The sequence below is a fragment of the Moschus berezovskii genome, chromosome 21, assembly GCF_049115385.1.
Source record: "Moschus berezovskii isolate FMDL1 chromosome 21, NW_MosBer_1.0, whole genome shotgun sequence".
Classification (NCBI taxonomy): Eukaryota; Metazoa; Chordata; class Mammalia; order Artiodactyla; family Moschidae; genus Moschus; species Moschus berezovskii.
The window spans coordinates 18,202,399-18,219,300 of NC_142480.1; positions in this window are offsets into that span (position 1 = coordinate 18,202,399).

The window sequence follows — 16,902 nt, forward strand, 5'->3', positions numbered from 1 at the left end:
TTGCTGTTGTTCAGTTGCTAAGTCATGTCTTGACTTTTTGTGATCCCACTGACTGCAGCACTCCAGCCTTCTCTGTCTTCCACTATCTTCTAAAGTTTGCTCAAATTCATGTCCATTGAGTCAGTGTTGCTATCAAACCATCTCATCCTCTGCCACCCCCTTCTCCTTTTGCCCTAAATCTTTTCCAGCATTAGGGTCTTTTTCCAATGAGTTGGCTCTGCACATCAGGTGGCCAAAGTACTGGAACTTCATAAAAGAAAGGCAATATTAATCTAGTTGCCAATCTTGAAACTTTTTGGTTGAAAGTTTGTGACTTACAACAATTTATTTTTTTCTCATCCTACATACCTAACCAGGATTTGCAATGGAATGGAGCTTAGTGAAGGATAGAAACCCTAGGGAGTGAATTATGATAACTCTATCAATCACACTTATTTTTAAGGCTACTGCCCAGAAAGGATACATATCAATATTTATATATTTCACTAGCAAGTAAATCACATGACCAAAATGTGACTTTAAGTGGGGAGAAAAATAAATCCCTATTAAATAGCCGAATGTGAGAGAGGTTAAAAGGTCCTAATGAATACCACTGTGAAAAAAGATGGAACAGGGGAAACCATATAGAAAGGTATTGAAGTAACCCAGGCATAAGATGGTTCTGGTATGGATGAGAGGTCATTATAAAGATGGCAAGAAGTTCAAGTCTAGGTAGACTTTTGAAGTGAGATCCAATAAGTTTTGCTAATGAAATGGGATGTGGTGAGAAAAAAAAAAAACTAAGTCAAGAATCAATCTAAAGTTTTTTCCTGAGTAAATAGGACAGTCCCATTTACAGTTATGAAGAAGATGTGGGAGAAGCCATAATGGGAGGTAATATCAAGAATTCAGCTTTGTGCATTTCATTTTGAGAATCCTACTCGGAGTTCAATTCTATCCATGTGTATGAGGTTCTGAAGGGAGCTCTCTTCTCCACTGATGGGTATCTGGTTACACCTACTCTTTAAATTTGAAACTGCATCTGGCTTTTTCAGTGTTCTTTTATCCAGATACATTCCAATATTACAAGATTTATTATGTACTCCTACATTCAGTGACCCATAATACCTGCCAGGATACAAGCTAATGGCATTAATTAAAAGTTCCTTATTATGCTCACTTTAGAAAAATTGATCTCAAGGAAAGTAATCTTTCTACAGCACTCTCAAAAATTCTGGGTTATTTTTACTCTATTAAGCATGATTTCCTTTTAAAGCAGATTTTGTCTCACTTATAAAGACAAAAAAATGCTCCTATATTAGAACTATCATTTTTAAAACACTTAGGAGCTTGGGAATTATCAAAATTGAATATGCCTTAAATGTCTAAGGAAACTTGAGTGCTTCTTTGGCGGGGGGCGGGCAGCGGGGTTCACAGGAATATTTTCAAAAACATGAAAAAACATTGTTACCCATCGTATTGGCAACAAATACATGTAGCATGAGAAACAAATTTGAGTTGATCTCAAGTAGAACATTAACTCAATCATGCCTTTCAATTCTGGACACATATTGGCAGGAGTGGCATTATTGGATTGCCTCCACAGTCCCTTCTGCAAAATCAAGTTTTAGCATGCTTTTCCCCAGATTATTGGAATCTGCTTGTAGTCAGTATAGAGGACTGTAACTTTGTAAATTACTGCACAGAGTCATAGATCAAATGTCACTCCAGTGGCTAAAAATGATAGAAACCGGTTATTTATTATCCAGTCCCACTTTGAATTAACTTCCCATAATTCCTGCTCATACATTTTTACTGAGCCTTTGCCAGCCTCTTAAAAGTACTTGAAACTTCTGTGACACAGCTCAAACTCAGTTTCAGCTGCATTCCCTGGCGTTCCACTGGCTTTGTTCTGGAGCCTTTGCGAATTTCCCAGCATCATTGCTCTGTGGATATTCACTTTTTTTTTTTTTTAACAATAAGAGATTTTGTGGTTGGGTGGACTCAGAGCAGATACTCATTTTGACTATGTCAGAAAAGAGTAGTCAAAACCAGTGGTAACTTCCTGAGTCCTGCAGGGTTCACCCAGCTCTGCCTCAATTTGAAACTCAGCTTTCTACTCATCACTGTCTTTACTGGCACCACAGTTGTGTCAAATCAGCTCTTAATGTCTAACCCCCCCACCTCCAATGCATGAAGATAAGAATGTAGGTCAGAGGCCTCATCCCAGCCACCCAATCTTTTTTATTTTGTTGTGTTTTACATTGATTTCTGCTAACTTGCTTCTCCCGCAATGGAATTTGAATAAAATCAGGCCATTCTGTGAGTTGAAGTTGCCTACCATTTCCCTAACCCTAAGTTGCTCATGTAAGCTTGTGTCTGATCTTTGGTTTTATGTCACTTATTTCCAGTACAGGCCACAGTACTGGGGGAAAAAAATCTAATCTCCTAAAATTGCAAGTTCTTTTATCCTTTCTCTGCTGGCTACTGAAAAACTTGTGTTTCCACAGAAATTTCTGCCCTGCAGAAAACTTGTTCTAAATTCAGCAACCAGTCAAGCACAGGTGCAAAAGCCTTCCCAGCTCTCACCCCATGTTCCAACTTAAAGGATCTATCTCTGCATTATCCAGCTGTGTATCTCAGTCTCTAAGGCGTTCTATTCTTTCATCTTTCCCCAAGGGTGTTCAGTGTGCAGCTCAAATTTCTCCTTCCCCAGAATACTTTTCAACCATCTGAAAAAAGGTCTAAACTTTTTGTCATATCATACTTATAATCACTCAGAGACCTTTCCTTCCCCAGGAAAACAGAAAAAAGCCAAAACCACCATTCATTTCATATTAGCTAAGAGGGATACATGAATCATCTTCGATGAGCAGTATTTCTTCACTATTTTGACATGAAGCTCATTTCTAACACTATGAACGTAACTTCCTGTGCTGTGCATGAAACATCCATTTTTGACATTATTTTCCCCAAGTGGGTCTTCTGGAAATGACTCCCATCTTCCACGAGAAGGGATGTCCATTGCAATTGCTACTTGTTCTGGCAAACTCCCTCTCCTGAACACTATTCACAAACAGTTTAGAAGCTCTCCTTGACCATCATTAAAAATATACTTTAATTCTAGCAAGGCAGACAATAGGCACTCTTCAGGAAGCAAAGACAGTTAACTCTTGCCTATGGCCTTACAGTTTTAAAACCTTAATAAGAATTATATACAACTTATTATTAAACAATATATTAAACCCAGAGGATGTCATAATAATAATAATAAACACACATGGTGTAGTGTATGCCAGTAGTACTTAAGTCTTTTATTTTAACTCATTTAATCTTCACCCAGTCCATCCTAAAGGAGATCAGTCCTGAGTGTTCACTGGAAGGACTGATGTTGAAACTCCAATACTTTGGCCACCTGATGCAAAGAGTTGACTCATTTGAAAAGACCCTGATGCTGGGAAAGATTGAAAGTAGGAAGAGAAGGGGATGACAGAGGATGAGATGGTTGGATGGCCTCACAAACTCAATGGACATGAGTTTGGGTAAACTCCGGGAGTTGGTGATGGACAGGGAGGCCTGGCATGCTGCAGTCCATGGGGTCTCCAAGAGTCGGACATGACTGAGCGACTGAACTGAACTGAATCTTCACAGCGTCTTATGGTTTTAATCTTATTATTTATCTAGGAAACTAAGGCAAAGGGAGTCATCTGCCCACTGTCACACAGTTGAGAAGCAATTAGGACTGGATTCCAGAGAGACACATGCATTTTCTATGAAATTGCTTTATGATTCAAATGAAGCCCCCCTTCCACCAAAGGGCATCAGGGAATCTGCCTACACAGTTTCCCTCCAGCCTATGCCATTCTACTTCTTAACCTGCTACAGATTCCAGAGTTCCTATTCACAGATAGTTTATTTTGTCTATTTTTTTGTTTGATGTTTGTTTCTTTGATGGAGTTACTGGGTTTGACTTCACTCAGGTTTGATCATCTATTTCTCTTGCTATTATTTACTACCTCTTTTCACTATCTTATTAAAATCCCCTGGAAATAAAAAGAAGGAAGCATGGCTTGAAGAAACCCTGGGCTGCCCCACAAAAGTATCAACTATGTAAATCTGTTTATGTATATCAAGTGGTTTGTCCAAAGTCACATAACAAATAAGTGGTGGAGGGGAGCTCTGACCTCAGGTGGCATAAGTTTGCTGCAATAGAATCTACCTTGTATGGTGGGCACTGTGTGTATAGTTTTTAGAAAAATATCTGGCATATAGTAGGTGCTCAGTAGTTTTCACAATTATAATTAATATTAAAGATGTGATTATTTGGGGTTGGTTTAAAGACTACAATATTACACCTATTTCTCTGCATTTTCCTTGCATGTTTTCAGCTGCCCTTCTGACTTTCTCTCACACTGACAGGGGACTCTGACTTTTCAAGGATATTCTAAGATATAATATTTTACTATTAAACTCAACATTGGCAACTTACTTTCCATAAAACATTTTCACATTAAGTTAGTGTTGTTAGTTTTGTTTTGATTGATTTTCCAGGTTTGTTTGTACTTAATCTAAACAGCTTTGCTGTTTGAGGTTTGCTGCTGCTGCTGCTAAGTCGCTTCAGTCATGTCCAACTCTGTGCGACCCCATAGATGGCAGCCTAGCAGGTTCCCCCGTCCCTGGGATTCTCCAGGCAAGAACACTGGAGTGGAATAAACCTCATTCCACTATAGGAATTTGTACTTTTTAACTTGTATATTTATGTGAAATTATAATAAAATAATTTAACTCAAAAAAAAATTGTTGAATAATTTTTAAGAGTTACCCAGTGCCCCCAGGATAAAATCCAAGTTCTCTGACTTCCCCTAACTTCTCCAGTCTTGTTTCTCTTCATACTCTCAAAGGCCTCACCACATCTCAGCCCCCTTATGCTTGCCCCACCCTTCACCATCCTTCTTTAAAACACAACTCAGATGGTATGAGTCAGTACTGAGTGAAGACCCCTGCCGTGTGTGCTCCATAGTGTTTGGGGAGGGCACTTAATATTTCCCCTGCAGCATATATTACTCTATACAACAATAATCTGCTTATTTGTTGAACTTACCTCAAACTTGTACCCTTGTCTGAGGCCAGGTATATGTAGTCTGTTCTTTTTAGTATCAACAAAAGTCCTGACACGCGATAACGAGCAAAATGTATCTGTGGTATGAATGCATAAAAATTATTTAATGAATGTGTTAAAAATGGTTCTATAGGGGAAAAATCTGTGAATGCTGGTGACCACCTGTGTTTTGGTCATCTGCAAGGCTGGGCCGTCCGTTACTGTTAGGTAGCGCTGAAATACACAGGAGAGAAGCACTGCTGCTACAGGACAAATTCATAGTCACTGTCTGTGGCAGGTCAGCAGAGGGCATGGGCTGCTGCCAGGCAAGGCCAAGAAGTGTATCCCGGAGCTAAACCTTCTCAGACAGATTTTCCATGACAATGATAGAGACATGTGGGGTGAGGGGATCAGAGCGGAAAGGAAGAGAAAGAGGAGAGGAAAAAGGGTGGGGAAGAAGAAGAAAAGAAGGAAGGGAACAGGAGAAGGGGAAGAGGGAGGGAAGGAGAAAGGGACGGAGGGAAAATTTTTTTAAGGAAGTTCTAAAAGTGCAATGAATGACAGTCACAAGTATATGTTAGGATTAAGCAGTGCATCAGCCTGAACGAGTTAGTAACTTGGGCTAACCATTTAGGGGAGAAGGCACTGGCACCCCACTCCAGTACTCTTGCCTGAAAAATCCCATGGGCAGAGGAGCCTGGTGGGCTGCAGTCCATGAGGTCGTGAAGAGTCGGACACGACTGACGCGACTTAGCAGCAGCAGCAACCATTTAGGGAAAAAATGATTCTACAGAAGAACCTAGTCAGAAGTGGTTTTATATGGTTTATTTTCTAAGCATTTCTGTGGCTGAGCAGAAGTCAGTAATACTATGCCAATGTCTCACTCCCCTTCTCAAAGATAGGGCAAGTGATTCATTGAAATCACAAAAAGTCCTCTCTATGTGCCATGCATGGAACAGTTGAACAAGAAGAATACAATCTCTTGTTTAATTGTATTTATAGTTCAGCCAGGAAGTGGGAGGTATGAATTATTTATAATGTTCCAGGCATAGTGCTATCCTCCTTACATGCATTTTCTTCTTTTAATTCTTAAAATAACCCTACAATACTGCTGCTATTATTACACCCATTTTAAAGACAGGGAAAATGAGGCTTAAAGGCCTCCAACAGTCCTCCAAACTTGCTGAATGTCAGGGAGCTATGTACAGTCAGACCTCAACTCTAGAGGTTAAGATTTATTTGACCTGGACTGAGTACTAATTATGAGTATATATTTTAAACTAGACAATTCCAATATGAATAAAATTTTGAAAATTTTTGTCATAGGTTTTGTAGCTTACCCAAACTTTCTTGGCTATAAAGTTGCAAGCCAGGACTCCAGGTCCAAGTCCTTACTACTCTTGGTTATCTTGATCCCTTACTGTATCCTTTTCCTAACATCGAAAGAGACCATGAATGGAATACTGTAGCTTGTTCATTGAATCAAATGCCTATTATTGATTTAGGATGATTTGGAATATTTGGAAAAAATGGATTAGTAAAATGGTATTGAAAGAAAGCCATGCTAGAACTAGGATAACATATTTCTCCTGGTTCCATGAGGAAGCTTGAAACAAGGTAAGGCTAGTATTGCCACATGGGTTTCCCCAGGTGGCTCAGTGGGTAAAGAATCTGCCTGCAGTGCAGAAGACACAAGAGACACAGTTTCTATCCCTGAGTCAGGAAGATCCCCTGGAGAAGGGCATGGTAACTGACCTCAGTGTTCTTACCCAGAGAATCCTGTGGATAGACGAGCCTGGTGGGCTATGGTCCATAAGGTTGCAGAGTCAGACCCAACTGACCCTACTGAGCACAGCACATTATTGCCACATAATAACCTGATTCCTTCATGCCAAGGAAATTCTTGACTCAAGAGACCTATGAATGACATTTTACTCTATGATCACCGCCTTTCTTCCCATCCAATAGGATATGGAATGGCATGCAGTCAGTGCCCTTTTTCATTCCTGAGTTTTAAATGAAAAGTTCTAAGTGGTATGGGCTTCCCTGGTGGCTCAGAGGGTAAAGTATCTGCCTGCAATGCAGGAAACTTGGGTTTGATCCCTGGGTGGGGAAGATCCCCTGAAGAAGGAAATGGAAACCCACTCCAGTACCCTTGCCTGAAAACCCCATGGATGGAGAAGCTTGGTGGGCTACAGTCCATGGAGTCGCAGAGTCGGACATGACTAAGCGACTTCACTTTCACTTTTTAAGTGGTATATTTTCAAGAAATCTTTGATTGAGATATATTACAAGAATCTAATGGGAATAAAATAAATGTTCCAAGGTAGACATTTTAAAGAATGAGGTCTCTTTACAGGAATATATGTTAAGATATCAGGACATAAGCTGTTTATGTGTGTAAAAGAATAAAACTGAGCTTAATGAGATTTAGAGAAGCAAGCCAGAAAAAAGGGGAATATCCATGTTTAACAATCCCATTATTAACATGATAGTGTCCATATTAAACATTTTTCCTGACTCTTGTTCTCTTTCATGATTCAGTAGGACAGAAATATTGGTTGTACTTCATTTTCTCATTAGCCACAAAATCAGTGTATCTTTAATGAGTGGCAAAAATTAGGAAGTCACATTATTAGCTGAAGGACCTCTAAAATTTTGCAGACTCACTTCTTTCACTAAGAGGAGACAAGGTTAATTCTGTGTGAAATCTGAGGCAGAACTGCCCTGATTTTTGAGAGAGAGTTAAAGGTTTATATTTAATATAATAATTAATTTTATATATGTATATTATATATACTTATATGAAGAGTACATCATGAGAAACACTGGGCTGATGAAGAACAAGCTGGAATCAAGATTGCTGGGAGAAATATCAATAACCTTAGATATGCAGATGACACCACCCTTATGGCAGAAAGTGAAGAGGAACTCAAAAGCCTCTTGATGAAAGTGAAAGAGGAGAGTGAAAAAGTTGGCTTGAAGCTCAACATTCAGAAAACTAAGATCATGGCATCTGGTCCCATCACTTCATGGAAAATAGATGGGGAAACAGTGGCTGATTTTATTTGTTTGGGCTCCAAAATCAGTGCAGATGGTGACTGCAGCCATGAAATTAAAAGACACTTGCTCCTTGGAAGGAAAGGTATGACCAACCTAGACAGCATATTAAAAAGCAGAGACATTACTTTGCCAACAATGGTCTGTCTAGTCAAGGCTATGGTTTTTCCAGTAGTCATGTATGGATGTAAGAGTTGGACTATAAAGAAAGCTGAACACCAAAGAATTGATGATTTTTGAACTGTGGTGTTGGAGAAGACCTTTGAGAGTCCCTTGGACTACAACGAGATCCAACCAGTCCATCCTAAAGGAGATCAGTCCTGAGTGTTCACTGGAAGGACTGATGTTGAAACTCCAATACTTTGGCCACCTGATGTGAAGTGCTAACATTTGAATAGACCCTGATGTTGGGAAAGATTGAAGGCGGGAAGAGAAGGGGACAACAGCGGATGAGATGGTTGGATGGCATCACCAACTCAATGGACATAAGTTTGGGTAAACTCCAGGAGCTGGTGATTGACAGGGAAGCCTGGCGTGTTGTGGTCCACGGGGTCTCAGAGAGCCAGACATGACTGAGCGACTGAACTGAACTGATATATACTTATATAGATTATGTATATTATTTAGTATATCTCATATCTCTTATATCTCTTATTTAGTATATCTCTTATATAGATTATGTATATTATTTAGTATATCTCATATTCCTCTTAAATGAATTACAGACAAGGGAAGGAATTTCCTTTTTTATTATTTACTTTATATTTTAAAGTGAAGTCACTCAGTCATGTCCGACTCTTTGCGACCCCATAGACTGTAGCCTACCAGGCTCCTCTGTCCATGGGATTTTCCAGGCAATAGTACTGGAGTGGATTGCCATTTCCTTCTCCAGGGGATCTTCCCAACCCAGGGCTCAAACCTGGGTCTCCCACATTGTAGACTGATGCTTTACTGTCTGAGCCACCAGGGAAGTCATTTTAAAATAATATTCTAAAGACTCTTCCTTCCTTATGTCAGATAAGACATACAGTGGATCTCCTATTCTATACCATACCACAACAAATGACACAATGGAGCAAAATGAGGTATAAAGTCACACATATTTGAAGAGAAGACAACCTAAAAACAAGAGATTCCAACAAATCTTTGGAAGAGTGAAATGAGATAAAAGAATGGGATGGATTTTTAAGTTAGGAGAATGGAAAAGTTACTACTATGTCTTTAAAAAAAAGAAATGAAAAAGTAAAAATATTCATGGGACTTGGAACAAAAAGTTTCCAGAATGAAGATGTTAGATGTAGGCTGAAAGAAGGGGGTGATGGGTTAAAAGCCTGTATACAGAGGGTTAACACCACGTGTTAGCCTCTTGCCATTCTGTTAGAAAATACAACACTCTACCCCTAGGTAATACAGTCCCTACTCTCAGTAGGAATTAGAGAGGGCCTTTAAAATGGAGAACAGAGGCCAAGCAGAGGATATAAGTAACGCACAGTAGGTGAAAAATGGGGGATTATCTGAATATCTAAATTGCCAAGATAAATTCACTGCAAGGAACTGCAGTTCCCAGAACACTGCTGCTGCTGCTAAGTCACTTCAGTCGTGTACAACTCTGTGTGACCCCATAGACGGAAGCCCACCAGACTCCCCCTTCCCTGGGATTCTCCAGGCAAGAAGACTGGAGTGGATTGCCATTTCCTTCTCCAATGTGTGAAAGTGAAAAGTGAAAGTAAAGTTGCTCAGTCATGTCTGACCCCTAGCGACCCCACGGACTGCAGCCTACCAGGCTCCTCCATCCATGGGATTTTCTAGGCAAGAGTACTGGAGTGGCTTGCCATTGCCTTTTCCGTCCCAGAACACTGGGGTCAGGCAAATATCTATTTAACACAGGGCCAGTTTCATGGGTATGCAACTTCTGCAGCCTCATAGGATCATGTGCTTAGAAGGACCAAACTTTTACTTTCAGGATCTACAGATTCTTAATTTTTCAATAAGCAGCTCTGCATTTCCAGTTTTCATTGGGCCTTACCAATTATGCATGACTGAGAAGATGTGTATTTTCTAAGGAAGAAGTGTGACCACAGAGAAAAGACCCAGATATCAGCAAACCTGACTATAAACACGAGTTTAATCAACTTTTTCTACCCTTACTCTTAAATATGAACAGACATCTAAAATTAGGAACCATTTGAGGAAGCTTATTTTGTGAAAGGAAGAAGATAAACAGAGCAAACATAAAAATGAACCCAGAGAAAAAAGGAAAATATCTTCGTGCAAAAAAATATAATTAATAATTCTGAAAGTTCTGATAGTGCTTAAATAAGAACATGTCACTGTAAAGAAATATTCAGCAATAAAGAGCTTTTACAAATTTAAATATAACTAGAATCACAAATTCAGTAAAAGCATTGAATATACACATGAGGAAATGAGTAAAAAATTAAAATAGGATGATGAAACAGTCTATGGGAAATAGGAGGAAAAGACAAAAAAAAAAAAAATAGAGTCATTAGTCTAGAAAATCCAAAGGCCAGCCCATAGGATAATTAACAGAAGGATGAAATCAAAGAGAGGAACATTTCAAAGGTATGTTTTCTGCAACTAAACTGCAGGAAAAAATTGCAAAGCAAATTTTCTGCAACTAAAACTCCTGCCTATAAACACAAAGGCTTATAGAGTACTAGAGAAGAAAAAAAACAGAATAGGTATAAAAATAAAATCAAGGATACATAGAAAATTCTAAAAAATGTCAGTGAGAAAGAAAACATTCAAAATATTACAATTAAGGTTGAAATTAAGACCCTGATGCTGGGAAAGTTTATGGCAGAAGGAGGAGGGGATGACAGAGGATGAGATGATTGGATGGCATCACCGATTCAATGGACGAGTTTGAGTAAACTCGGAGAGTTGGTGATGGACAGGGAGGCCTGGCTTGCTGCAGTCCAAGGATTCACAAAGAGTCAGACATGACTGAGTGGCTGAACTGAACTGATATCACGCTTGGCAATAATGGCAATATAGATTCAACAACAGTGCAGAAATGCCTTAACAATTCAGAGACAACCTGAAGGCTTATAAAAATAAACTAGAATAAGAAATAAAGATGCTTATTTTAAAAGTTTAATTTCTATATGCAGTTAAAGAAGCATTAGGAGACTGATTTTTTTTAAAATGAAGTCATTTTAGAAAAAGGAAAAGACATAAGGTTCTACATAAGTTGCCTGTGCATGAATCTGGCCCTGCCTCTAGATATTTGCCTGAAATCCAGCCCAGGAGAAAAACAAAATGAATAGCATTCTGGCCTAGGGAGCAAGCATTCTTTTGGGAATAAGAGTGCCAAGGGGTCTGAGAACATATGCGCAGGAAAAAAATATAACTGATAAATTTTTGGGTGAATTTAAGCCTTTAAAATTATTCTGGCAATATTCTAGAAATCTGTTGGAACATTTGGGCAAGTAAAGCACAGTGTACACAGAATATTAAGCAAACACAGAACAGTTCAACTATTGAATCTCAATACTAAAATGTAAAAGAAAAACTGCATATATGTATTATACATTCAACGTATATTATATTATATATATACTATTTGGTTCAATAATGGATATCTACAAAATTATATCAATTTAAACACTCACTATTGGTTTAATCATACATTGTGAGAATGGGAAAGGGAAAAAATTAGAAAGGTCAACAGAGGTAAATAAAGAAGGAAAAATAATTAGAATCACTAATGAAAGAACATCTATTTCTACTTTATTGACTGTGCCAAAGCCTTTGACTGTGTGGATCACAATAAACTGTGGAAATTCTGAAATAAATGGGAATAACAGACCACCTGACCTGCCTCTTGAGAAAACTGTATGCAGGTCAGGAAGCAACAGTTAGAACTGGACATGGAACAACAGACTGGTTCCAAATAGGAAAAGGAGTACGTCAAGGCGGTATATTGTCACCCTGCTTATTTAAGTTATGTATAGAGTACATCATGAGGAATGCTGGCCTGGAGGAAGCACAAGTTGGAATCAAGATTGCTGGGAGAAATATCAATAACCTTAGATATGCAGATGACACCAACCTTATGGCAGAAAGTGAAGAGGAACTAAAGAGTCTGTTGATGAAAGTGAAAGAGGAGAGTGAAAAAGTTGACTTGAAGCTCAACCTTCAGAAAATGAAGATCATGGCATCTGGTCCCATCACTTCATGGGAAATAGATGGAAAAACAGTGGAAACAGTGTCAGACTTTATTTTGGGGGGCACCAAAATCACTGTGGATGCTGATTGCAGCCATGAAATTAAAAGACGCTTACTCCTTGGAAGGAAAGTTATGACCAGCCTAGATAGCATATTCAAAAGCAGAGACATTACTTTGCCAACCAAGGTCTGTCTAGTCAAGGCTATGGTTTTTCCAGTGGTCATGTGTGAGAGTTGGACTGTGAAGAAAGCTGATGGCCAAAGAATTGATGCTTTTGAACTGTGGTGCTGGAGAAGACTATTGAGAGTCCCTTGGACTGCAAGGAGATCCAACCAGTCCATTCTAGGGAAGATCAATCCTGGTTGTCACTGAAAGGACTGATGCTAAAGCTGAAACTCCAATACTTTGGCCACCTCATGCAACGAGTTGACTCACTGGAAAAGACTCTGATGCTGGGAGGGATTGGGGGCAGGAGGAGGAGATGGGGACGACAGAGAATGAGATGGCTGGATGGCATCACTGACTCGATGGACATGAGTTTGAGTGAACTCTGGGAGTTGGTGATGGACAGGGAGGCCTGGCATGCTGTGTTTCATGGGTCTCAGAGTCAGACACAACTGAGCGACTGAACTGAAATAAAAGACCAGAATGATATAGAATAATATTGCATATATATTTTTTGTTTAATTCTTTATTATTTATTACTATATGCAAAGGTTTCTATAATAAATACCATTTTAAACATAATTTAAAATAAAAATCTCACCAGAAAATCAAGGGACTCAATTGCTTCCTGAGATTTAAATTCTGCCAAACTTTAGATCAGTTTATAATCTTTGCATTAAATAATGGGGTCTTCAGAGACCGCATTGTTTAAAGTCTATCAACTGATAGAAAGACCCACAGCCAAAAGGGAAAACTCGAAGACAAAGCAATAATAAAACTGCGTAGTCAAAGAACGTTCATGACTGAAACATAACATGTCAGCACAGGAGATATAGAATACAAGTAAGGGCGGAATAACAATCCTAAAGATTGCAACTAAAACCATACAAACTCTAAGCTTACAAAGACCAGCTAATCTGTTATTTTACTATTTAAAATGAAAAAAAAAAATGTGTAAGGTGGGGAAGGGATAATTGCAAACTCCTAATTTATCCCTCTATATCGGAGAAAGCAATGGCAAGCCACTCCAGTACTCTTGCCTAGAAAATCCCATGGATGGAGGAGCCTGGTAGGCTGCAGTCCATGGGGTCGCTAAGGGTCGGAAATGACTGAGTGACTTCACTTCACTTTTCACTTTCACACATTGGAGAAGGAAATGACAACCCACTCCAGTGTTCTTGCCTGGAGAATCCCAGGAACGGGGGAGCCTGGTGGGCTTCCGTCTATGGGGTCGCACAGAGTCGGACATGACTAAAGTGACTTAGCAGCATATATATATATATATATGACCCAAATGTGTAACACAGGGAACTATATTAAATATGCTATAATAAATCGATAATGGAAAATATATATATATGTGTACGTGTGTGTGTGTATATGGGTAAAACTGAATAATTTAGTTGTACAACAGAAACTAACACAACATTGTAAATCAGCTATACTTCAATTTAAAAAACTGTAAGAGAAAAATGAGCTAATATTGTGACAATAGTTCAAATGAAGAGAACAAAAAACAGTTAACATTCTTCTTTTGTTTCAATTATCTGGGTGTTTCAAGCCAAGACTTTCTATAGGTTGAAGTATTTGGATAATTTATTTATGTATACAAACTTATTTATGAAGAGAACACACCTAGTCACAGACTCCCTTTTTCCACTTGCGTGAGAAAGAAAAATTAATTTAGAAGTGATGAAAGCCCTCTAATGTGCAGTTAAATTACTCACTATCCTAATTGAATCCTAAATCACTCCACATGTATGAAGGTCTTCAATACCAACTACTTCAAAGGTATGTTATGGCACCCTCTTCACAGTCTAAAACGGATTCACTATCGGTTACAGCATTTGGGAAAGCCTTTGCCATTTGATTTCTGTTATCCTCTATAGGCTTCATTTGCATACATTAAACTAAATGAGATATTTCATACTCTTCAAAGTGAACTTGAACCAAATAACTGGAGTGGAATGAAATCCTTTTTCTCTTTTCCATTTCCTATTTCAGCTTGTGCCATGAGAAATCAGGTGGCCTGTTGTACACTTTGCTGGATTCCAAATGAGGGCATCAATCTGTTCAGCAATATGCAAATGAAATTCTGCTCCAGATTGTATTTTCCTGCACTTGGTTCAAGGAAGATGACAATGAAAGTTTCATGTAAAGCCTTGTCACAGAAATGTCAGGAAATTCATATTTTTCTTTCTTATAAACTTCTGGATATGTTTCGAAACCAGAATAAATTTCATTTGTAAGAAAATTATTAAAAATTCCAGCTGCAAAATTCAAGAGGGAGAAAAATCCCAACTCCATTTAAAAGTCTAGAAAAGTGAATTCAAACTTATTTTAAAATTGATCAAAATCATATTGTTAGTTACAGAAAGCCCTACACACTAGTCACCCACCATCAGAATCAAGAAAATAACTAAATAGGAGTTTGAGTGAGAGATGTTGTTTTCTATTTTCATAACACCTGAAAACAATCGTTGTCATTTGTTTACTTCCAAAGCTTTGTTAAAGGTGCAAGCCAGGAAAAATATGGAAGATAGAAACATATACCAGAAATCAGTCTACCCTATCAGATTCTGCCAGTTAAATTCTCAAAGCTAAGGATGGGCAAGAACAGAAAACACCAGTGAATTTGTCCATGCATTCCCAGATGCTGGAAGGGTCATTTAAGTCCCACAGAGGTTTCTGGACAAAGATGTCATGATGAGTGACAAATAGGAAGATCATGGCATCTGGTCCCATCACTTCTTGGGAAATAGATGGGGAAACAGTGGAAACCGTTTCAGACTTTATTTTGGGGGGCTAAAAAATATCTGCAGATGCTGATTGCAGCCATGAAATTAAAAGATGCTTACTCCTTGGAAGGAAAGTTATGACCAGCCTAGATAGCATATTTAAAAGCAGAGATATTACTTTGCCAACCAAGGTCCGTTTAGTCAAGGCTATGGTTTTTCCCGTGGTCATGTATGGATGTGAGAGTTGGACTGTGAAGAAAGCTGAGCGCCGAAGAATTGATGCTTTTGAACTGTGGTGCTGGAGAAGACTCTTGAGAGTCCCTTGGACTGCAAGGAGATCCAACCAGTCCATTCTAAAGGAGATCAATCCTGGGTGTTCATTGGAAGGACTGATGCTAAAGCTGAAACTCCAATACTTTGGCCACCTCATGCGACGAGTTGACTCACTGGAAAAGACTCTGATGATGGGAGCGATTGGGGGTAGGAGGAGATGGGGACGACAGAGAATGAGGTGGCTGGATGGCATCACCGACTCGATGGACATGAGTTTGAGTGAACTCCGGGAGTTGGTGATGGACAGGGAGGCCTGGTGTGCTGTGGTTCATGGGGTTGCTAAGAGTCGAACACGACTGAGCGACTGAACTGAACTGAACTGAACTGATACTGCCCGGGACAGTTTCAGAACATTTTCATGCATACCCAGAAATGACAGAGGCAAGATGCAGATTAGTGATCATGGACAGGATTCAGGAATATAAGAAAAGCCCACTGGGACTTCCCTGGTGGTCCAGTGCTAGGACTCCACGCCTTCACCACAGGGGGTGCAGGTTTGAAGCCTGGTCAGGGAATTAGATCCCACATGACTCAGCTAACACCTGGAACAGCCAAATAAATAAATAATAAAAAGAAGGGTCCACTATATGGAAAGTAGCATAGGCCATAGAACTAAAGATTAATATGAACCATATAGTGTCTTGGGCTTCTCTGGTAACTCAGTTGGTAAAGAATCCACCTGCAATGTGGGAGACCCAGTTCGATCCCTGGGTTGGGAAGATCCCCTGGAGATGGGAACGGCTACCCACTCCAGTATTCTGGCCTACAGAATTCCATGGACAGAGAAACCTGACCACAGGGTCACAAAGAGTTGGACACTACTGAGTGACTTTCACTACTACTGATATAGTGTCTTAAATTGGGTTTTTCAGGTGGCTCGGTGGTTAAGGAATCCACCTGCCATTGCAGGAAACACAGGTTCTATCCTTAGGTTGGGAAGGTCCTTGGCAGAAGGAAATGGAAACCCACTCCAGTATTATCTGGAAAATCCCATGGACAGAGGAGCCTGGCAGGATATAGTCCCTGAGGTCGCAAAAGAGTCAGACACGACTTAGCGACTAAACAACAAATCATATCAGTGTCGAGTTGTTCGTATTTATCTACATCTAGCAGAATTGCTTAACTTTGATATAAACAGGCATAGTTACGTCAACAGTCATAAGGCAGAGTCAAGTATAAGAAAATATTATTTTTACCATTTTATTTGTCATTGAAACATTTTAAATAGGGATGTGAAATTTATGATCCTAGGAGTGATACTGAAAGATCAGTGGTGCCTAAAAACTGATACAATTACTCTTTGAATCCTAAACATAAACATATTTGGGAAAATAATT